Source organism: Equus przewalskii, chromosome 32 (assembly GCF_037783145.1).
Source record: "Equus przewalskii isolate Varuska chromosome 32, EquPr2, whole genome shotgun sequence".
Lineage (NCBI taxonomy): Eukaryota > Metazoa > Chordata > Mammalia > Perissodactyla > Equidae > Equus > Equus przewalskii.
Genome location: NC_091862.1, coordinates 4,461,110 through 4,486,880, shown reverse-complemented (window position 1 = coordinate 4,486,880; position 25,771 = coordinate 4,461,110).

The following is a 25,771-nucleotide window of genomic DNA, read 5'->3' as shown; positions in this document are numbered from 1 at the left end:
TTATGCTTCATGGTAAAATTGTACACTATGGTCTGTTGAGCCCTGAAAAATGAACTCTAAAATCAACTTTTTGGCTGACTCATCTCTGTTCAGTGGGAAGACTGAGAAGGACATGCTCTGGCATCAATTCACTTAGCACTAATTATCCAACCTTTTCCAGATTAAATTCAGAATAGAGTGACCAGCTCAGACATTCTCCTTAAACTTTAATAGAAGTTAATTATTCATTGATCAAACTCATTTATAACTAATTAAAGTTTTGCTGCTGTAGAAAATACAAAGTAACATGGGTTATGTTACTCTCCTTGGGGGTGTACCTGATATAGAAACAACTGGAAAAATCGTGACATTTGTGTTACATGAATATACTTTTGACAACTGAATTGTCAACGTAAGGCATAATTCTTTTAGGTGACTTTACTGTGTGAATGTAGTTTCCACAATACCTCCAAATTTTGGTCATTTTTGTAGCCAGAAGAATATCACCTTACTATAGACAAGCATTGAGCATGCATGCTTAACAAAATCACAGACACTGAATTTTATGTAGGTAACTATTACCGATTTATGAAGCATAATCAATTGTGCCTCACAATAAACAGTTATAAGAAACAACTAAAGACCTGGGGCTGAGTATGGAACTGTCACTTTACTATCGATTTTTATACCATCCTCTCCAAAAGCTTCTGAAATGGCAGGATTGTCTGTGAAGTGCTAAAGATTGGATGCTTTGCCCTGGAAAAATAACATATGTTTATCCAAAAAAAAAAAAAAATTCCTGTGTATTTCACTTTAACAGTCATCAGTTACAATATGCTGCTTGAAATATCTTGCTTTCTTTTATAGAATGTTTTCTAACATTGAACATATTTCAAAGTTGTAGACTTTTGCTTCGGGGACATAATTTCTTTTCTAAAGGCATATCTTTGAATGCCTTGTTCACTTACGATGGCAGAACAGAAAGTTTTATTTCCTGACACCATGCATCCTCAGTTAAAGCTGCTGTCTGAAAATTAAGCCATTATTAATAGATTCCATACAAAGTCTGGGTTTCTAACACTAAAGGTAAAATTTATTTCTAAATCCATGAAGTGCTTTACAACTTTCTTATTATTTTCATTCATAATAATAGTAGTTATCTAAAATTGGAATTGACACCCTCAAGTCACTGCGGTCTTCCTATTTGGTGTACAGAAAATGTCCCCAATACCTGCATCTATAAAGATAATAAGTGAGTGTGTCCTACAGGCTTACCTAATTTTTTCCTTAGGGAAACAAAAGATCGTTTCTTTCAATCCTTTTTTGGAGAGAACTATATGCGGAGTCAGGCCTTCTCAAGCTCGCATGGTGCTGATTCGGGTTCTTCCCATAGTTATCTAGAATTAAACGGCATTAAAGTTGTCTGTTTATTTGTTTGTCTCCCCACCAAACTATGAGTAAGGCATGTGTTTTATTTTTCTTTGCACTCAGAAACAAAAAAAAATTTTGTGCGTGGAAAGCTTTCAATAAATATTTGTAGAATACTTAAAATAACAAATGGACAGATGGATTGACGGATGGATGGATGGATGGATGGATGAATGGGTGGGTGGGTGGATGGGTGGGTGGTTGGATGGTTGGATGGAAGGGTGGATGTATGGATGGGTGAAACCCTGGACTGCCACAGCAGAGAGCGCGAACTTAACCAGTCGGCCAATGGTCCAGCCCCTAAATCTCTTTTTAACAAGGAACTCAGGGAGCAGCACAACTTAGAACCCAGTCTAAGCTGCTTCCCTGGAGAAGTAAAGCAGAAACAGTGTATTTTTCTCCTTCTGAAAGGTAATAAACTTATTCTAAAATAGTTGCAATATTATATAGGTGGCATTAGAGAACATATTTCATTTTCAGGCCTTTAAAAGAATAATAATAGTATTAATTCTTCTTCATCTGGTAAAGGAAAGGAAAATGATTTTCTTTATGAGAGAAAGATGAGATACTTAGGTTTTAAGGAGAAGACACAGTGGATAATGGCACTAAACTCCACACTATCTTGAGAATTGGCAGTCGTGCCCAATTTTGGAAGAAGTAAAGGCACAATAACTGGCAGCAATGGCAGATATTTTTCTCTGCCAGCCAACATCTCATATATCTTTTGTTAATTGGATTAAAGCCAGCTGCTGTACATCCAAAACCAGAACTTTTTCACACAAGGCAGCATAATGATAGTGATCTTTACTCAATATAAAGAGGAGTGCACACTAACATTCAGGAAATGGCATTTCCTCATTATTTAAATCAACTGAGAGTTACCTTTTAGGAATTTCCAAACAATTAAAATATAAGCCAATACACTCTAATAGGAAGTGCCATTGGGGGACAATTGTGGGAGGTGCCAAGAGTTGCATCAAGTTGTGTGCACATGGGCAGAGGCGGAGGGGATGTGCCCCACCTCCCATTGGTCCAAACGCTGCATCCAAGTAATGAATGGAAGGCCCAGATGCTTGCAGTCACTTTCTCTTCATCTCTCTGCTAAGTGTCTTGGAAAGCATTTCCAGATCTGCAGGACATCCAAGTTATCCCTAAAAATAAGAACATCTCCAGTTTAGGGGGTGTGAGAGTTTACACTACATTTTCACTAATCCTGAAAACTTCTTCTGAGACTGCTTTTTAAACAAGCTCTTTTAGCTTTTTAGCTTTTTTCCTGGTTTTGAGTATAAACACTATATACATTCTCTATGAATTCCCCACTCGCTCCATCACTACTTCACCCCTAAGATATCCTCCTGTGATGGTCTCTGCTGAGGAACCCTTGAAACGGGTGGACATTTTGGAAACTGTTTTTGGAAAGGGAGGATTTCACTGACATGATGGAAGCTATTGAGTGAGCTGGGGCAAAAATGCCAGGGATTTTGCTGGCACAGGTCAGAGAGCCATCTGAACAGCAAGAAACCATCGTCATTGACATTATCTGCTTGTTCTCTCATTTCAAGTTATCTCATACCATAAAGGAAGAAAGAACCAAAAAAGAAAGTAATCCCCTTTATCTTATGTTTTAAATATGTTTTTTTTTAAAAAAAAGCAGTACAGTTAGAAGCATCTACTTCATGTACATACAGCGTGAAGCCATCTGAAATGTCATCAAGGAAGTGATATCCTAGGTTCCATTGTCACTGTTAGCTAGATAAAATAACACCATTGCCTTCTGCTAAAGACCAACAACATTTAAAATTATTACTTCTCACCTCATACTCGTACCACCCTTTCAACCCCCACCCTCACCTGTCCCCTCAGTGCCCCTTGTCTAAGTAGGTGAATCCACCAAACAAGCAAGTGTTTGTGCCAGAAACCAGGTAACCAGCACCAGTACTCTGCTTCTCGCTACTCATGACCAATAGAATTCCTCTCAAACCTTTCCCATTCTGTCTACTTCTCGTCATCCCGAAGCACATCTCTGTTCTCCTCCTAATCATCTCACCTGGATCATGGCAATGGTCCCCAAATGATTTTCCGCAGCCACTCCCCCCCTCCTGAATCTCTTCTCCATTTCACAGGCTTAAGATCATTTAAGGCAAATCTGACATCATTCCCAGACATCCCATCATATTATCCGTATCAAAGTCCTGACTGTTCTGGTCCCCGTTTACCTTCTTCAACTTCATTTCATGCCTCTATCCATGATACTTTTAAGCCCCTGACACTCTTGCCTTAATTTTATTCCCTAAATATGCCAAGATCCTCTACATCTGCTGCTGGCTCCATGCAAAATATTCTCCATCACTTTTGCATCCGGCCGACTCCTGCCCTTCCTTCAAGTACTAACATCAGTGATGCTTCCTCATGAAGGCTTTCTTCGAAATTCCAGGACTAGAGAAGACACTATCAACACCCCTTGTACTTGTCTTCTATTACACTTGGGCCCATTACACTTATTTGTAAAATTATTGGTAAACTGCATGTGAGCAGAGTCCATTTCGTGATTTTCCTTCTCTGTTTCTCTAGTACCTAGGCACGTAATACATCCTGACAGAAGCAATTAATTAATTAATAAGGAAATAAGCACACTTCCTGGGAAAAGAGCTGAGGAATAAGCACTTATGCCTTGGTATTCTGGTATTCTGACAATTAATGGAGGATATGATTGAATGCATCAATGTTGAGCAACATGGAGAAATAAATATATGAGTTGTGATCTTGTAAAGCATAAACTTAATTGCATTACTCAAAACTAGAGTTTTTAAATATTAGTGCTGAATATACGGATAGTAAAAGTAATGTAGTATTTACTCCGGAAATATATTTAAAGAATTTCTCTAGTACCTATTTCTTCAGATATATGAAAATACATAAACTATTAGGTAATGCTAATTAAAATGAAAGAACCATTTTAGATCTTACCTCTTTTTCTGTTTGGTCTATATTCTAATGCAGTGAATAAGACAAAAAATTTCACAGATTATTCCACTGCAAAGGAGCGTTTTTACAGTTTTGAGTACATGGCTGAAACACTCATGTGTATTATTTATGAGAGAAAAAACGAATAAAGAATGCAGTATGACGCTGTAAACAGTGTCCCCCTTTGTTTCAGGAATTCATGGTGCTAATTCTATTTAAGAGCAAGTTCTGCCTTTCTAGCGCACGTACCGTAGTAGAAGGCCTCACAAAATGCAGTATAGCACGACTTTACTTCCGTGATTATCATTTCTGTTAACCCAATAGTCTGAGCAGCCTAGGGGTCTGTCTGGAAGTGGGGACATATGCTGATCTTTTTGAGGGCAAAGTCATTGCAAAAAGCAGTGGATGAACTCCGAACATCTTTACTATACCTTAACTTAGCAACCATCTGCAACGATTGTCTCTCTCTTTATAACAGGACTTCTCTCCTGCGCTTTGCAAGCCAGTTCTTCAAAAGAAAAGACTCTATACTTGCTGCCTCCCTTTTTTTAGTGGCCATTCACACCTCAACTCGCTGCAATCTAGGTCCTAGCTCACCCCCAGGGCACAACTTTAGTAACCAGCACCAATGACCTTTACTTGCCGGATCCAATCGACTGTGTAGTTCTCAACTTAATGTCCTCTCTGGGGCATTTAAAAATGATCTCCTAATTCTTCTCAAAATTTTCTCTCCCTAAGTAACATGAGCTTCTCATTGTCTTTAACTATGTACTTGATTCTCAGTATGATTTAAGGAACTCTATTCTTGGCGTTCCCCCAGATTCTATCATTTGTTCACTTCTCTTCTCTCTCGGCACACTTCCTAGATACCTTATTTATTGCTGATGTTTAAATGCCACCTATTAACTGATTATTTCAGACAAAGTATTCCTTGCTAGCTTATACCCTATGCTTTTGGCTACATTAATAGTATCTATTAGGTTGCAACATTTCTTCAACTGATAACGTCTTCTTTCCCCTTAAAAATTCATTCTCGTTCATGTTTCCTCTGCTAGGTAATGATTCTGTGGTGCAGCAAGCTACTCTAGCCTCAGCTTGGGTAGTCTTCCTAAACCAGGTGTCCTTAGCTGAGATTGAATTTAAATGAACCTGAGGGATGAGCGAGAGCCTGTTTGAGAAGGATGCAGATCATTAAAATTTCCCTCAAATGTCTCAGCAAAACTCTGTGTGTTTTCATGCTGATAACATTTACCAAGGCAACATTTTATCTGATTCTCAAAAGTCCATGAAGTCTAAAAGGCCAAGAATTATCATCTTAAATCCCCACCGCTCCTTCAGCCCTCAGACCCCAAATATTACAAAGTTGTGTCCATTCTACTTCAATATCTATTCAGCATCCCTTCTATTGGTGTTACCGATGCTTTAAAAAGTTCTTACAATCTTTGCTTCACAGAAGGATTATCTGTCTCCAATCTAACCCATTCTCCACATTCCTAAAACACTCATCTTTCTAAATAGCAAAACTGATAACACTTCTCCCCTGCCCCAAACCCTTGAAAGACCCACTATCACTTGCAGAAAAACTCTGGTCTGACAAACTAGGTCTTCAGGATTGCGCTCTGCCTGCCTCACTAATTGTGTACTGCCTGACACGTCCTCTTGGATCACTCCTATCCTTCTCTTTACAGTCTCCAAATAACTCTGTTCTCAGGCTATCTTCCACGTCCTGCCCGCCCCCAACATGTTTCCTGTGCCCCAAGCCATGCCAAACCACTTGCCGTTGCTTCTAGTCAACCAGCACAATGATATTCCAACTTCCATCAATGAATTATATCTAAGTAATTTCACTGGATTAAACTTCACTCTTTAATCCCTGGTACAATCTTTTTCATCCCCCAAAACTCACTTCTATAAACAATGCTATTGAGTAATAATTATCTTTAATACATCATTGGGGGCTGGCCCGGTGGTGCAGTGGTTAAGTGTGCCTGTTCCGCTTTGGTGGCCCAGGGTTCGCCAGTTCGGATCCCAGGTGTGGACATGGCACTGCTTGTCAAGCCATGCTGTGGCAGGCGTCCCACATATAAAGTAGAGGAAGATGGGCACAAATGTTAGCTCAGGGCCAGTCTTCCTCAGCAAAAAGAGGAGGATTGGCAGCAGTTAGCTCAGGGCTACTCTTCCTCAAATAATAATAATAATATATCATAATACAAAGCACACATTAAATCAATAGAATGCTTTTGAGGCTGAAAACTTCTTAAGCCACCAAAATCTCACTGTTTTCCATTTATTTCACCTCACTCATGATGGATGAAGAAGTGGGAAACTCCAGATAGTATCTTCCCGGTAGTTTTTCATGCACCTTCTGGTTTGTGGCTCCAGAACTTTGTTTCACTCTAAGAGATTGACTTTTGTCTTTGTTTGTTTGTTGGTTTTATTTAAATGTGAAAGCACTGTATCATTTGTATTGGCAACATTTTTTCCCTTCTTCTGGTATAAATAATAATGATCCATGTTACAATCAGTGGAGAATTAAATACAATGAAATACGGTAAATGTCCAGCCTTTTTAAATTTTTATTATTCTGTGACTCTGAATATTGCAACATGCTCTCTTAAGAATAAGGATATTCTCTCATAAAATTAGAGTATAATTATTACATCTCAGAAAATTAAAAATACTTCTATAATGCCATCTAAAACCCAATCCGTATTCAAATATCTCCCGTTGTCCTAAGAATGTCTTGTATAACTGTTTTTCTTTCTTTACCAGAATTCCACCAAAGTAAATGTATTTCATTTGGCTGTAAGTGACAGCAGTGCCAATACTATGTGCCAACTCAGTAGGAACAATATTTTTAAATAAAGCTCTCTGGTTTAGGCATTATTTCACTTTCATCTTATTTTTATCTTTCATGCATCTTTTTTAAACAATTTTATTGAAGTATATTTTACATATCATAAAATTCAACCATTTCAAATGTACATTTCAATGATTTTTAGTAACTTTACTGAGTGATACAAGCATCACCATAAATCAGTTTTAGAACATTTTCATCCCCTTAATAAGATCTCTTATGCGCATTTACAGCTAATCCCCATTCCTACCTCCAGCACCGGGCAACCACTAATCTACTTTCTGTCTCTATAAACTTGCCTTTTCAGGACATAGCATGTAAAGGGAATCGTTCAGTATGCAGTCCCTCTTTCATTTAGCATAATGTTTTTGAAGGGAGTCTTATTTTAAAACTTCAAGGCCTTTTGAGTTCAACTGGTAACCCCACTACATATGTCACATTTTGAGATGAACCCAATTCCCTGGGTTACTGTGAACCAGCTATTCCTACATCCAATATCTTGCATCAAGGAATGCAGACAAGCATATTTCCTTTTCCCTCTACCTTCATATCTTTTTTTCCTCTGCCAGATAGTGATATTTTGATCCTTTTCTACAGTTTCCATTGTCATGATTTTGGAAGACTCTCTCTTCGATCCACTGTCCACTCCCTGTTCCCCACCCCAACATGAGAACATGCTGTATTCGTTGGGATTCTTTATTTTGGAAAGATCAAAACCTGACCTAAAGTGGGGTCTAGATTTGCAGAGGGGTTTACTACAGCTAGATTCCTAGCAGCAAACCATGTTATCAGGATTTGACTGATGGATAAACTGATAGAGAGAGAGAAATGGAAAGAGAGAGAGAGAGAGACAAGTAGACAGATCCATTTCTATTTCTCTCTCTATCCCTTCCTCTTCAGTGCTTGACTCCGCTTTCGTTTAGTTAGCTTAATTCTTAGGCAGGCTTTATTAACATGGCAGTTGAGTTATCTCCTATGAGCTTAGCAAACCAGGGGTAAAAATCCCTCTGGCCTGACAGAAAATACATTTTCCAAATGTCATGAATTGGCCCAAAGCAAATAAAGTGCCCACCCCTGAAATAAATCACCCTGACTTTGTCTAAGGTTGGGCCAGGTGCTCATTCCTCAAGCTAGAGCAAGATTGGACCCATCAAAGAACAGGGGTTGACAGTATAAGAGGCTTGCTCCCCAAAGGGGGATCACGAACTATTACCAGAGAAAAGAAAATTGCATACTGGACAGGGGAAAGCAGTATCTTTCCACCACACATCTTCTATGTTAGGGCAGGCAAACTTTGTGAGAAGGGCCTGATAGTAAGTCTTTCTAGCCCCTGCAGTATCTGTCACAACTACTTAATTCCGCCACTACTGTGCGAAAGCAGCCGTGAACATTACATAAACAGATGAGCAAAGCTGAATTCCAAGACAACTTTATTTACAAAAATCAGCAGCAGGCAGGGTGGGGCCAGCCCAGTGGCATAGTGGTTAAGTTTGTCCGCTCTGCTTTGGCGGCCCGCGGTTTGCAGGTGTGGATCCTGGGTGCAGACTAAGCACCGCTCATGAAGAGATGCTGTGGCGGTGTCCCACATAAAATGGAGGAAGATTTGCACAAGATGTTAGCTCAGGGCCAATCTTCCTCCAAAAAAAAAAAAAAGAGAGAGAGAGAGAGAAATCAGCAGCAGGCCCAAGTTGGTCTGCATGCTGTAGTTTGCTAACCCCTGTTCCATGTCATCAACAGGAGCCACACCCAGGGACAGCAGGCATGGCAGTCACGGTCTGCTAGACAGCCTGCCATATGCTTTATAATAGTGTATCATCCTTATGTTGTTTCAAAAGTCAGTTCAGGGGCTGGCCCAGTGGCGTAGTGGTTAAGTTCACATGCTCTGCTTCAGGGGCCCTGGGTTCACAGGTTCAGATCCCAGGCACCAACCTAGCATCACTCATTAAGCCATGCTCTCGTAGTATCTCACAGATATGAAGTAGGGGATGATTGGCAAAGATGTTAGCCTAGCAACAATCTTCCTCAAGCAAAAGGAAGAAGATGGGCAACAGATGTTAGCTCAGGGCCAATCTTCCTCACCAAAAATAATCTTAAAAAAATGTCAATTCAAAGTTCTCCTCCAAACATTATCAACAAATGGGATACCCCCTAATGAGTAATGACTGTGAAAATAGTAACAGTGGGAAATAATTTACCAAATTGAAAGAACTAGCAGAAACTAAGGAGAATTCCCTTCAACACAAATCTTCACGTTTATGTTGACTTAAACAAGGATGGCAGAAATATTAAAAGATTGAAAGAAACTAAAATTTTACTTCATATTTTCATACTACCCTGTATCTCATGTAAATCTTGACCTTTGCTAAAATTGTCAAGCATTAATATTTCTTTTACTCAGGACAATATATTACTTCTGCATTACTAACTGAGAAATCTAATAACTTTAGAAAATTATGAACCATTTCATATCTCCCATCTAAAAATTAAAATACAATTTTATAAGTAATATTTCTAAGACTTGTACAATGAAATATAAAAATGAGTTATTAAAGTTTATAAAACTCTATAATTCAAAACACCTATACTTAGAATAGATACAAAATTTTTGTAATCTCTTACTTGTTTTTTATAGCCTTAATCCATTTGTAAATATAATCCTCTATTTATTATAAACTTGTGTACTGCCACTACTTAATTATAACATTTACTATATTCATTTTGCTTTCCCCTATTTTATGTCTGAATTTGGCTTTTATAGTGTTTTTATCATTTGTTCTACCAATCCACATATTTTCATTCATTCCCCTTCAATACCTCTGTCATAATTTTATCAACATTTCTGATTTCTTTCTAGGACAGAAAACTTGGTTCTTCTTTAGAATAAGGGCAATCCTTATTTGGACGCCTTTAAAAGGTGATAGTGAAAGCAGTGATTCTGGTAAAACGTGGTCATGTTTTCACGGCAATAGGGACAAAATAAGCTCCTTGATTTGCATAGTGGTGGGTTCTATCTGACGCGTGAAGGCCCCAGTAAAGTTAGATAATTTGCCCCAAATCACACAGTTTATAGCAGGCATGGGTCTGTTTGTCTCTGAAATTCAAGAATTGCCTGTCACACTACGTGGTCTAACCAACCTCTTAGTTATGCAAACTTGTGTCAAGTTTTTCTTTGCAAGACTGTTGCCTTCCATAATCCACCCTCCAGCAAACAAGAACATGGTAGTTATTTCTTTTATGTGTGTTTGGGTAATCTCCTGATCCCCTTCAAGTGAGCACTCCCACTGGTTTCCCTTGCTGCTGTGGAAAGAGTCCGCGGGAAAAGCGGAGAGGCTGGCATCCAGCCCCTCCCTGGTCCTTACTAAACAAGCAACCACTCAAGTCCTGTACGCTTTACTGGAACCCAGCTTACTCTTTTGTTACGTGGGAAGAGTAACACTTATCAAACTTCATGGAATTGCTGAAAAGTTCAAGTGAAACACTGTATTTAAAAGCACAGAGTGGGGCTGGTCCCATGGCCGAGTGGTTAAGTTCTCTCCGCTGCAGGCGGCCCAGTGTTTCGTTGGTTCAAATCCTGGGCGAGGACATGGCACTGCTCATCAAACCACGCTGAGGCAGCGTCCCACATGCCACAACTATAAAGACCCACAACAAAGAATATACAACTATGTACTGGGGGGCTTTGGGGAGAAAAAGGAAAAATAAAATCTTTAAAAAGCACAGAGTAAATTCTAAAGCATCATATACAAGTTAATTATTGAAGGAAGAAACTGCAGTGTGCACAGCTTCACATCCTCTGGGAAGCTCTGCACACTGCCTTGCAGATGGTAAGTTCTTGATAAGTAGTAGCTTGGTTTTTATTTGAAATTGTACTTTGCATATAGCGGACAAGGCAAAGTACGTGACTTTTTGTGACAAAGAAGCATAAGCCACAATCTTCAAAATTAGGGAGAAGCCAATTTAATTGAAGAAATGAGCCACATAAACTTAACAGAAACAATGTTATAAAGCATGGTAAATGAATGATATAGTATGTACCTCAGGACAGAGTTTTCCAAGGTCCGCTTTGCAGAGTATCAGCCCCATTTGTCCATCCACAAAATCAGGTCTGTATTCAACTATAAATGTAAAACTCTGTACCCTGCGACCCCACCTGAGGATTCCAAATGCAGATTAGGATATTAAAAGCTCCAAGAAATCCTGTGGTAAAGAAACCCAATTAACTTCATTTAAATCAGCAACTCCCAAATGTGTTTGACCACGTAACCCCGTTTTAATGAAAAAAAATTGTCAAAATTCCAAAGAAATAATGTTCTTCAGGACATGTTCAGAAAATGCTGCTGCAAAGGCTCAGCGTAAAGAGAGGTCCCTGCGAAGAGGAAGTGTAGCGGTTTCATGGGGGCAGAATGACAGGAAAGGGTGAGACTCAGATAAGAGGAGAAAAGGGCTTTCCAAATTTGAGATGAGAAGCAGATTAACAATGAGAACTTGAAGGCAGAGATGGTGAACTCTTGAAAGATGGAAGTAAGACACGTGCCTTTACGTTAACCACAATTACTGTCCTGGTGTCTTCACTATGGCAGATATTCAATGTATATGTTTCATTAATTAAATGCACAGATTTAGGAAACTGGAATTCATATTAGGAGGATAGTGAGTAGAATAGACTGAGAGGAGAAGAGAAGTAGAATATGAGGGTAGGAAGGGAAGGGAAGATGCTGGAAGGGAGGAAAATTAACATTTAATTGGGAACTATGTGCCAGGCTCCGCATGATAGATATTTCCTATCTTCTGTCACTTACCCCTAACCATCATCTTGGGGCAGGTTAGTGAATGATTTTACTTAAGGAGCAAGACAGAGGTGAAAAAGAGAAGAAAGAAGCCCTGAGGAACAGAGTCACAGAAACGGAAGTGGTGAAAGACGGGTTAGAAGGGAACAGAGAAACAAATAGGGGAAAAAGAGTGAAAAATCTATAAGAAAGGGAAAGAAGATTTCCTCTAGAAGAATTGTCATCAGCCTTGTTAACCCAGATGAATCTTATCTTTAATGATGCCGTAGACTCAGATTCCTGAGCTATTTTATCTTACTATTGCCTATAAAATTAACAAGAATTATGCATTAAGATAATTACCATGGTTATTCTTTCTCTTTTAAAAAGAGGTGTCCTACTTCCTATTTTCTGATCTTCTGATACTGTCCTATTTTTGTACCCTGAAAATATTCTTTAGGAGTTGAATATGTTTCTTAGTTAATTCAGCTGCTGTACCGCATTTAATGCCATCTGGAACCACTAATTTTATTTTGCTTGAATTATCCAAGTGTGCTCTTACCTGAGTTTCAACAGCAGCTATTTTTACAAAGTCTTCATTATTTTCTAATTTTCCAAAGCATGATTCTTTCTTTTCCCATATTTTAGAGGGAATGATTAAAGATACTCAAAGAATCGAAGGTCTGTGGAATATGCTACTTTGAGATGTCTCCATTTTAACAACAAATGTCAGTAAGAGTTGGTCGTAACAATAGATTTCCACTTGTTAATTCTCTTTCACATGCTTAATTAAAAACCTCTTCAAAGATTATCTTAAAATCCTTCATTTTTGAATCAGCAGGATGCTGATTTAATCTGCTTTGAAAGATATTTAATAAAACTGAGTCACAAACAATGATTTCATTAACTAATAGAGCACAGGTGAGCTTATGAGACTGGAAAGGGAAATAACGAGTGACTTTATTGATAAAGGAGTAGACGCTTTCAAGCAAAATCTATATCAGTCAACATAACCCAATGGTCTCAGGTGCTGCCCACTTTCTGCTCTGTTTGACTCTAGACACTGCACTCACATAGAAGGATCAATCCAGCCCAGTCTCTACACGATCCCTGACTCAGAGAAATGTAAGGACTTTAACAGTCTAGCACACAGCATCAAATCACACTCACCACTAAGTCCTGTTAAAACCTCGCAGCCCAGTTTACTTTCCTAAGCTTCTGCCTTTTTCCTTACGCCTAAATCCTCATTTAAGCCAGCCTCCCAGTATGCTTAGCCCTCTGGGGCTAGGATCTCATTTTTCTCTGAACATCTAAACCCATAGCTTTTCCTACATTTTCCTGGTATCCACCTGTCCGTGGCCCCTGCCCTGACATGGAGCTTCAGTGCTTAAAGACACACCTTGCTAATGCCAACTGTCTGCCTACGTAAACGTCTACCTCTCCTTTGACTTCAACTCCCCACTGCCTCATGCTGCCTGCAGGTGGGACCTCCCTCACCTCGTGTCAGACCACCACAAGGGTTTATTGGCTGAATTTTCACTCATCACTTGTCAGATCCTTTGATTTATATGCTTTTGTTTGGGAGTGGATCTCCAGAGTCTCTTCAAGTGGTCATTCTAGAACCAGATTTCTTTTGACTTGATCTGTCTCCATCTAGTTTATCTTACTAACAATCAGACCTCCCTTCACCTTCTTTGGGGGCATCCTCATGATATCAATAAGGCATGGCAGGGAGGCAGGGGTGATAGTAGGAATATAGTTGCTTCTTCCCTGCTATCTCCTGATGTTGCTCATTGTTGGAATCATGGATCGTGTGTTCTCCCAGCTTAGATAACATTTGGATATTACTTTGGTGGGTGGCAAAGGGCCAGATTTGTAGTTCCACTCTCTACCTCTATACGGTTCCAGCAGCATCTCCATCTAACACCACCTTTGCTGGGAGAAGCCTCTTAACTCACAAACTGTGTGTCCCACTTGGGCACAGGGCCATTTGGCTATTGTACATGCCACTCTTGAGCTGGCAGAGTCAGAGCCCTGGCTGTGTCCCTCTGAATCCTGGAAGCACCATGTCATTACCCCAACCCCCCATCTCTATTCCCCAGTGGCACAGGAGAAATCTTCAAGGCTGCCGCTCTCAGTGGTGGATTAGCAACTAAGGAACCAGTTCATGCAATTGTGGGTTTTGCTAGTCCAAAATCAGTAGTGCAAACTGGCCATCTGGAGATTCAGGTAAGTGTTGATGTTGCAGTCTTGAGTCTGAAGGCTAGAAATTCAGGCAACATTCTTACATTTCAATCTGGAAAGGGAATTCCTGCTTCTTTGGCAAACCTCAGTCTTTGCTCTAAAGATCTTAATCTGATTGAATGAGACCCACCCACATCATGGAGGGTAATCTGCTTTACCTAAAGTCGACTGATCGTAAATGTTAATCACATATAAAAAATACCTTCACAGCAACATCTAGGCTAATGTTTGACCAAATAACTAGTCACCCTAGTTCAGCCAAGTTCATACATGAAACTAACCATCCCAGCAACATAGGAACCTGGATCATGATGCCATGAACCTGACAAACCAGCCTGGACAGCCTGCCTCCAGACTTTTTATATGAGAGAGAATAAAATTCTGCTTTCATTAATTCACTATTTTTTTCCTGTAACTTTTTGCCAAACCTAATCCTCACTGACATGTCTGCTCTCTTATCCTTGTCAAATCAGTGGGATGCTGTGTCCTGCCTCCCTTACTCTGGGAAACATAAGGGGCATGGGCAAGTGGAGGGATGCCTGTTTCTACCTTCCTCTCCAAGCTCTTCATCCAAAATTCTTCTCTCCTTCCGAAGCCCAGAGTTTAAGATTCAGGCTGTAGAGTGAAAATCTTGTTTCCTAGTTCACGAATAAATCCCCAATCTCCTCAGTTTCCTATCATCGAGAATGTGCCTTGTCTCCTTGGCTGATGTGAGAGCTGGTGTCTGTGGGGAAGGAGGGCACAAGGCAGAATTTGGTGTCCCGGCTACTTAAGCTGCCGCAATTTAATTCTCCATGTGCCATTCAGCCACACTCAGAGACAGAGCAACTGTCCCTGGGTCAAAGTTCCAAATTCCCAGAGGAGAGAATTTATCTCGGCAGATGGAGTTCTTGTCTGCTTTTGGTCCATGCAGCTGGAACAAGGGAGGAGAGTTATGCAGGGACCTCCTCCATGGTGGAGATGCCATTCTAGATGCCTTACACAATGTGTAGATATCTTAGCAGCTCCTTACTGCAACATTCTCTTTCTAAGATTAGATACAGGTGTGGGCATGAGGGGAAAATTACGTGCGTGAGCATGTATGTAACATTATCTAGATGAATTCTTGAAACTTTCTGAAGATGAGAATATGATTTATTGAGAAGAGTTGAAAATGGAATTAGAAGTGTGAACTGCAGACATATACTCAAGTAAAACAATATACTATACAGGGATTTCTTATAACTGTCTTCACTAATCCTTAACCAGTTTTTGCAAGAGAACAGAGACGTGGATTGCTCTTCTTCCTTCCTTGGATGTTCGCTGTGTCCACTCTTCTCTTACTCTGGTATGTCTGTTTCTCACTTGTTGTCCCAAGCTGTTAACCTCACTTTATCACTTGCTCAAAGAACAGCCTTTAGAGAGAGTTTAACAGACTCTGCTTCTCCCACCAAGATCTGCAGAGTGCTGGCCAGCTCTTTCACCAGGTGACAGAAATGATCACGTGCGGCTGTGGTTCTTTGCCCTGTGTTGGTATTTTCTGCCAAACCACAGCTTTTCTCTGCCAATATCAGTCTTCCGTACTTCATAGGGATGGGAGAAGCATTTTAAATCTCTTTTTTGTGGTAAGACTTACTTCCGATTGCAGTGGTAATAGAAAAATTGGCTTAGGAATGTCCATTTGATGTGCTACATCATCTTTTCAAATTTCAAATTGAACGATGAATAGCAGAGTTTTGTGTTTTCCTAACAGTCACAGTCTCACGTGGAGAGATGTTTACTCTTCATTTATTTATTTATCAAAGGGTCTTACAGTTTTCAATAAGATTTATAAACATTCAAAATCTAGGGCTCTCTAGTAGCAAGGACCCTTTTAACATGATCTTTCCTTTCATTTTAAATTTAGTGAATTATCAATTATATATCATCCTTTGAATACAGAAATGAGACCAACTAGAGCCAACAGCCGAACTCCGCCCCAAGCCCCTTTAGCCAACTGGAGGCTACAAAGGACCCCTTCTTAGGCGGCATCATATTTGATGCATCTCATCATTCTCAATTTGTTGCCTGTATAGCTTCTGCATATGGCATTACATATCAGTAGTGATATGATCAATAATCAGCTGCATCAGTCATGGTCAGGCAGGAGACAGAGGGTCCACTCAAATGGGATAACAGAGAAGAGTCCCAGAACAGGACACTTTATAAAACTGTGTGGGGTTTAAAGGAAGTCAACAAGGGATGAAGAAGCATCTCATGGCTTACAACAGCAGGAAGATTTTGCCACTCTGGACCGGAAGGGAGAAATGGTCATCAAAACCTGGAGTGAGCCATTGTCACTATAAGACATAGCTGTCCAGACAGGCCATGATGCAGCCAAGCCCTCATGATCAGCAGGGAGCAAGTCAGGCAAAGGAGCTGCAGTCTCCCCCATGGTGAGTCCCATCAGAGTTCCCAGCAAAGGCGTCATCGCTTCAGTCCATACAGGGCCACCTCCTGAGGCTCCAGCAGGGTAGACAAGGTGCACAGAGAGCCTCAGAGGAGCAAACAGAAATTATGCAGTGCATACTAGGATAGCCATCTCATGAAAGGCTGTGAGTCTTCCTGCCCCACCGAGCCAAGCTGGAAGGTTCGCTGGCTCATGTATAATCTCTTGTAATTGGCCCTGGCTTCCATAATATAGGGACCATGCTTAAATTTCCTTCTCAGATGGAAGAAGCAGTGGAGACAAAAGGTCAGTGTCAATAGGGTCTTCTCATCCTCCTTGCTCCTTTAAAGAGTCACTGTGAGCTCCTAGAGTTAGAGACTGCCTGTTATTCATAGTTCCATCCCCAACTCCCTATTCTAATGTTTAGTGACTATTATACAGTCATAAAATGCTTATTGAGTTAATAAATGAATGAGTGCATTTTTTCCCCTTAAGATACGCTTTAGCTGGAGTAACCATATGTCCTAGAACTTCTACAGCATGTTTATTTCAAATATTCTCACTCGACATTCCCACTTCAGCATACTTGCATTTGACAGACCAAGGGCCCTGATTTTTCAGCTCTGAACAGAGTCATTGTAGCTATTGAGCCCTGGTTTTAACATGCCAAATGCAAGTACTAAGGGCAAAATTGGCAATTGACAGCTTGCAGAGTTCATATACTATAGTTACCAATATCCTTGCTCACTGGCACATTGTAATACACTAGCCCTGAAACCAATTTCATGCATTCAAAGGAAAGTACAAAAATCAATTACCAAAGAAGGATTATTTTTGTATTGCAACCTCTTGCCTTCCAGAGTAATTCAAAAATCATTACAGACCACCACACTCACAGAAACACACTCCTTCACCTTTTTCCTGATAGATTTTTCCTTACAAAAAAGGAGAAAAACATGACAATCTGTTTATTGAAAGGTAAGAAGTATCTTTGTTTTACTGTTATTTCAGTTGGAATCTACAGTGCTTCTCTATTTTGATCTTTACAAAGTAAGTTGTCAAATTCAGTCAGTTTAAAAGATAAGTTAAGGAGAAACTAGGATCCTCGCATGGCCTGTTAGAAAGCCATTTTTCTATTTTATTAGTCACATTAGCATTCTATTGCCCTTTAAATGTCACAAGTTCAAGAGCACAGCTGGATGCATCCTGGAAATATTTCTTCTCATTGTAATAAAACATGAGAATACAATTTCCTAGGATATAGATAAGATGACAGAGAAACAACAAAATGAGAATCAAAACAAGTTGGATACTCTTACAGATAAGAAGCTGGGTTATTTTTCAGTCAAAGCTTTGTCATTGCTCTAACACTGAGATAGTCAAGAAATAGTTTAATTCGTTTATTGGTGCACGCTATTGTTTTGTCTTTTATCATCTAAACCATGATTAGAAAAAGGGAATTCATTCATTCTGAGAGGTGCAAAATTCTAAGAGGGGCTACCTCTTTATAAGGAAGAGAAATCACGTCTTGCTATATAGGATTCTTCTTTCAGAAGTGTTGGTACCTGCTAACAAGCTGGGTATCATTTCCAAGGTTACGTTATTGTAGTTCCAGATCAGCATGCAGTTATAACATTCTCAATATCTCAAAACCTTATAGTAAGCTAAAGCAATCACAGTAGACTGATCAAAAAATAGGAAAAGAGCAAAGACTGAATGAATTCTGATATTTTCCAGTGTCTCAAGTCCATGTGAAAACCACATTCTACAAAATAACCAGCCTATAAACTTCCAACGTGCCAAGTTCATGAAAGTCAAATATTGAGGAACTCTTCCAGGCTGCAGTGGATTAAAGAGACATGACAACTAAGTGCAGCATCTAATTCTGAACCGTGTTCTCTTGCTATAGGATGTTACTGGGACAATAGAGAAATTGGAGTAGAGTGTGAGCGGTAAATGTTATTACAATATCATTGCTAATTTCCTGATTTTGATAGCTGTGAGGTTGGAGAATGTCATCATTCATAGGAAATGCACACTAAGATATTTAGGGGAAATGGTGCATCACATGAGCAACCCACTCACAAAAGGTTAGAGAAAAGAAAGGTCTTGTACTGCCCTAAGACTTTTCTATAACTTTATGATTGTTTTAAATTTTTAACAAATAAACAAAAGTACTGTAGTACTTAATATAACATCTGAAAAAGTTGTGTATATTTCTACTAAAAATGTGCAAGTCGCTGCCATGCAATCAGTTTTCTATACAGAAGAATATACATCAGAGAAAGAAATTAAAGTGAATGGTATACCTCGTATATTAGTTCTCCCCTACTGTTATACAGATTTCATGAAATCCCATAAAAGTCCCTAAGAAAACTTAATGTTTTGGTAGGAATTCACAAGATGTTTCTAAAATTTATACACAAGCAAGGAGCCAAGGTTACTGCAAGACAATCAACTGTTTGTTAAGAATTATACGGTCATAGTAATTAAGACAGGGTGTTATCGATGCAAGGGTACGCAAACAGAAATAAAATAGTAAGAGTTCAGAAATAGGATCTTCCACAAGTGGACTCTTTATTATGACAAAGTTCATACCACAGAACAGTGGAGAAAGAATAGTAATTTCAAGAAATTGGGCTGTGTCAATTGGATATCAAGATAGGGGAAAAGTAAAATGATGTCTACTTCACATCACATTAAAAAAAGAAATATGCCTTATGGATTGAAGTTCTAAATGTGAAAGGTAAAACAACAGAGATCCTTGAAAAGAGCTATCCAATAGCTCTTTCAGTGGTCATGGAAATGCTTAATATCTGCACTGTTCAACATGGCAGCCACTAGCCACTTTGGAGCACCTGACATGTGACGAGTGTAACTGAATCACAGTTTTCACTTTTACTTTATTTTACTGAGAGGGTGAAAATGTAAGCTGAAGAATTGGAGAAGCTATTGCAACCCGCATAGCTAACAAGTCCTCAAATCCAGAACGTGCAAACACGCCCCATAAATCAATGAGAAAATTACACACAAAAAAAAATAGAAATAAAGGACAAATGGCTTGAATATGCACTTCACAAAAGGATATCCAGGGAAACAGTAGTTTATGTCATGAGTTATCAGGGAAATTTAATTAAAATTACAGTGAGATATCACTACACAATCACCAGAAAGGCTATAATATCAGATAAGGGGTTAATATCCAAAATGTACAAAGAACTCAAACAGCTCAACGACAAAAACACCAACAACCCAATTAAGAAATGGGCTAAAGATCTGAACAGAGATTTCTCCAAAGAAGATATACAGATGGTCAACAGATATATGAAAAGATGCTCAACATCATTAGCTGTCAGGGAAATGCAAATCAAAACTACAATGAGGTGTCACCTCACTCAGGTCAGAATGGCTATAATTAACAAGACAGGAAACAACAAATGTTGGAGAGGATGTGGAGAGAAGGGAACCGTTGTTCACTGCTGGTGGGAGTGCAAACTGGTGCAGCCACTATGGAAAGCAGTATAGAGTAGCCTCAGAAAATTAAGAATAGACCTACCATATGATCCAGCTATCCCACTGCTGCGTATTTATCCAAAGAACTTGAAAACACAAAGGCATAAAGGTACATGCACCCCTATGTTCATTGCAGCATTATACACAACAGCCAAGACCTGGAAGCAACCTAGATGCCCCTCAAGGGATGAATGGATAAAGAAGATGTGGTATTTATACATAATGGAATACTACTCAGCCATAGGAAATGATGAAATCCGGCCATTTGTGACAACATGGATGGTCCTTGAGGGTATTATGCTGAGTGACATTAGTCAGAGGGAGAAAGACAAATACCATATGATCTCACTCATAAGTAGCAGATAAAAACAACAGCAAACAAACACATAGCAGTGGAGATTGGATTGGTGGTTACTGTAGGGGAAGGAAAGGAGGGCAAGAGGGGTGATTAAGCACACATGTGAGACGATGATCTATAATTAGTTTTTGGGTGGTGAACATGATGCAATCTACACAGAATTTGAAATATATTACGATGTACATCTGAAAGCTATACAATGTTATAATCCAATGTTACCGCAATTAAAAAAATAAAAAATTTTTTTAAAAAAGAACTAACAGGACAAGTGGCAAGGATTTGGAGCAATGGGAACATTCACACTCTGCAGATAGTAAATGTGAACCCACTTTGGAAAACAGTTAGGCATCACCTTCTAAATTTAAATATTTGCATACCTTCATAAATAGCAAATCCACTTTAACGGATATGCCCAACCTAAAGGCGTACACAAGTGCACCAAAAGTCTTGGACGAGACACGTAGAATGTTCCTCAATTGGGATTTATTGGATATTTTCTCATGATAAATAAATTGTGATATGTGATAACAAATTTTAGAATACAATAGAGTATTACAAATTAATAAAAATGAACAAATTACTGTTACATTCAACAACTAGGATGAAACCTATAAGCATCATGATGAGTGAAAGAAACAACATAACACAGAATACATATATATGATTCCTTTGCATATGCTTCAAAGCAAGCGGTACTAATCCATCGTGTTAGAAGTCAGCATCATGCTTACCTAAGGGGAGGAAAGGAGTAAGGCAGTAGTAAGTACAACAGAGCATGAGATATTCATAATGTTCAATTTCAAGCCCTGGATAGTAGATGGCAGGGTTTGTTCCCATGTGATCATGCACTCAGCTGGATGCTTATAATTTGTCACTATTTTTTTGGTTGGTTATCTGGCAATTAAAAATTATAACAGTGTTAAAATGAATTCAAATAATCTTAGAAATTTATCAAATTAACTGAATATATGATTTCTTCCTACAGGCCAGCAATTCCAAGATTGGTTTTACGACATTGCTACTCCTGCCAATTGTTTCAAGAGCATGCTTGGGTGTTTCAGAGATCCTCAAAATTAAGTTAAATTAATTTCTCTGAAATTCAAAAAGTAAACGCTATTATGGTCTTAAGAGACAAAAGAAATATCACAAAATTCCACAAAGAATGTGACTTGACATCACCTAAAATAGTGGAGAGCTTTAAATTAACAGAATTCTTGTTCTAGCAAACGTTGATGGAGCCTAACTTTCCAAGGTGAATTTCATGGTACTGACAACTTTTGTAAATGATTTCTGGGCTAAAATATTGAATTAGTATTATTATCCTTCGGTGCATCATTAGATATTTAATGAATGTTTTTTAGACAGATAACAATGCATGTTGCTATCCTGGTAGACAAATAAAGGGAGCCATTATCTTACCACTCTAATATCCTTCTTTGCTTTTATTCTCTTAAAATCCTTCCAGAAGAAAAATGCGCATATCTCTTTTCATTCTTTATTTCTCTCCAGGGCTTACATTAGTCACTAATTGCAGCATCCTGTTTTATCCACTTTGGTCCACAGAGATCAAAGACCTTTTTGTGACTTCCTTTCCATAATACCAGGCATAAAATTGCTATTTATTATCAACATATATAATGGGCCAGCATTGTCAAGGGGAAATTTCTCTTAGATGGGAAAATTTGCATAAAAATAGGTGTTTGCATTTCAATTGTAGGGGATACGGCTACTCTTATTCTTATCTACTCCAGAGTTAAAAAATAAAAACAGCAAAATAAGAATGTGATGGGAAAAGGCTAACCCATAAACTACTACACATTCTACCCTGGTCTAACCCGTGGTAAATACCACAGCATCAGAAATTAGCAATGAGTCAGATGAAAATAATAATTTCTAACATTAATAGGTCAGAGTGGCCTTCGTGTAGAATCTAGAGACTAGAGGGCTTTCCGGATTATGATATTCTGGAAAACTTTGCCTTCAATTTCATTTTGGGGCATTCTGAAACATATTCTAATGAAACTTGTGAAGACACATATTTTCCACATGTATTTGTACCTTCCCAGTCAGTCTCACTCCCTCTCGCCCTCCAATCCCCCTTTCCATTGTAAAATGGAATATTTCCTAAAAGTTGAGGTCTCTCTTGTCTGTCAGGATAACTGATAAAAATGCTGAAAAGGTATTTCCACTAAACAGTGTATGACAAGCTAGTCTAATGAAATAGGGCGATTTTTGCCATTCCTCAGTGACCCTGCAAAGAATTACTCATTCCTCTTATGGAAACAAATTACATTCCTCTTGATACACTTTCTACTTTCTGGAACAGCAAGAAAAAACACAAATCACTCATTGGCAGAGCTGTTTTCACATAGTGCCATCTGATACAATCTGCTGGTGCCATTTGAGAGCTCTCACAGCCAGTACTTTTGTGGTGACCTATGTAGATGTGCATGTGTGCTTGTGTGTGTATTTGTGTGTGCACATACATGTGTGTTCATGTATGTGCACATGTGTGTTCTTGTGTGTGTGCATTTGTGTATGTGTTTTAATTATATTTTAGAGGAGAAAGATAAAAGGAATTTGTTCTCTTTTAATCTGGAAAAAACAAACACTATATATATTTTTAATATTCATAATGCCTTGTTCTCCCATTGAAACAAAAGAGAAAGAAGAAATGTGAAATATTTCTTGTGGCATTTTCTGATGGAGGCAGGAGATTCATCGGGATTTCTATAGTCCACTGAGCCATGGCTGTTTGCTCATCACTTTAAAGAGAAATTTTATATTTTTTGCTTTTCTTCTCTGCCTTGCCTTTACCTCTGTGAATTTTCATACTTGGTAAAGTTATAAAAGGAAAGAGAATTGCTCCTGAAAATAGGTTACCCTTTTACCAAATTTCTTTAGTTATTATTTCAGCTATTTGTGCTTTGAAGAAGAGTTTCCCACCCACTTGAAATGGCTTCTCCAACTGCTTCATCTTCTAGAGTTAAAAAGTGAATGCCTTGCCATAGATTTAATATCAGCACTTCAGTGTGGGGTCCATATGGCTCATGTGTGTCCCAGGCTGGGAAATAATGAGGCTGGTTTGTTTTCTTTTGTTTTGTTTTTACTGTTTTAGCACAGTTGGCTCCAAATGGAAAATGGGGGCAAAAAAGGAAATGGAAGTCAGAGGTAATTGGAAGTTTGTTTTATGTGATGACATATTTTTACGTCCTTTTCCCAAGCTGGTGTTATTGTTGGGTTTATGCCTGTCTGTTCAGTTAAAAGACACAAAAATAGTTGAAACAACAAGAATAACAAATTGATTTAAATTCTGGGCCCTTCATTCAAAACTTCAGAATGAGTCCCCAGGACTCTTTATTTACTAAAGATTTTTAAAAGTCCAATATGGTGCCTATGAATACAAGTTATTTTATGAATTAATCTTTCTAGAACATGACACTTCTTAGTCCTGCCAGATTTTTCAGGCTACTACTAAAGAAATAAAAACGAAGTTCAGAACAGAGTGAGCACAGAAACTGGGAAAAGGAGAAACTTTTGCTTAAAACTTTGCTTAAATGGTTAAAAAGAGAAAAATAGATTAAGACATAGAGGCTGACTTTTTGATAGTTTTTATCTAGCTGGAAAGATGTAGTTGAAATGTTTGTAAAGTGAACACAAGACGAGAGGCATATAAATCTCAGAATGTGTGCTGTCCTCCATGCCTAAGTTTTAAAAGCACAGATCCTGTTCTCTTCTTTCACGAACATCTAAACATTAATGGGATGGATGTGGTAGGCAAATGTATATTGTGAATCCCTAAATAAAAGATCGTCAATCGAAAAGTAAATTCCAGATGGCAGATTCTGCCTAGCCCTAGGGCCAAAGTTACTGTGTGTTACAGTAAGGATAGGCCATGATAGATTGAATTGTTTGAGTAAGAGACGGAACATGTGGGATAAGCCAATGGTTAGAGAAATCAAGAGATAGGTGCTTGGGGCTGGCCCTGTGGCCAAGTGGTTGAGTTCACGTGCTCCGCTTAAGTGGCCCAGGGTTTCGCCTGTTCGGATCCTGGGCACGGACCTAGCACCGCTCATCAAGGCATGCTGAGGCGGTGTCCCGCATAGCAGAGCCAGAAGGACCTACAACTAGAATATACAACTATGTACTGGGGGGCTTTGGGGAGAAAAAGAAAAAAAGAAGAAGATTGGCAATAGATGTTAGCTCAGGTGCCAATCTTTTAAAAAAGAAGATTTTCTTTAAAAAAAAAAAGATAGGTGCTTCATAAGTGTTTTCTAACAACAAAGAAGGCATTAAGAGCTGTCTGAAGTATATGTCTTCAGCAAAATCCGTCACAATTTCCTGACTCTGTTAACTCGTTAATTTTAGAGTACAATTTCATCTCTCCCAAGGAGTTACTAAGTTTTTTTTCTAAGGTAACTAATGAGATTAAGGATGTAAAAAAACAAGTTATTTTTCTAAGCTTTTATGTGGGTCTAACTAGCTTAATGATTTCAAACCCACTGCAGAGGGCAGACGCCAGATTTCCTCTGATTCACAAAGGGGTATCGTATCTCCTTTTTGTGGTAGAATTGAATAATGGCTCCCACAACAATCACTCAGTAGGAAAGTAGCCACTTGAGGAAGGGCAGTCAAAAGCCCAGCTTGCTTCGGAATAAACAACACTAAAAGCATGTAGTGTGGAACGAAGAAAATTCCTCTCCTAAAACTGGTTTTATTGCTAAGCATTACTAATATCTGCAGAGTTATATACTGTCATCTGGACTCTTCAAACAGCCAAAATCAATACTCTTTCAGAGCAGAAATTTTATAATTAAGTTAAATGGAAGGTGTAGCCCCCATTGTTCCTAGATGCTATGACATAATTCACTCCAGCTCATTTTAACAGGAATTTCCAGAAGTTAATGAAGTGGGTATACAGGCTCACAATGCAGAATAGAGAGTCCAGAAGACAGTCCAGAAATAGGCTCATACATATACAGTCAGCAAATTTCTGACAATGTTGCCAAAGTAGTTCAAAGGGCAAGAGAAGATCTTTTCATCAATGGGTGTTGAAACATTTGGATAATATACGTAACAAGGGAGGAAAGAGGAAGGAAGGAACCTGAGCATGGATCCGAACCCTGGGCTGCTGCAGCAGAGTGCTCGAACTTAACCGCTCGGCCATGGAGCCAGCCCCAGGTATATTTAAATCTAAATTAAATAAAAATAAAAATGTAAAAGTTTCTCAATCACACTAACCACAGGTCAGAAGT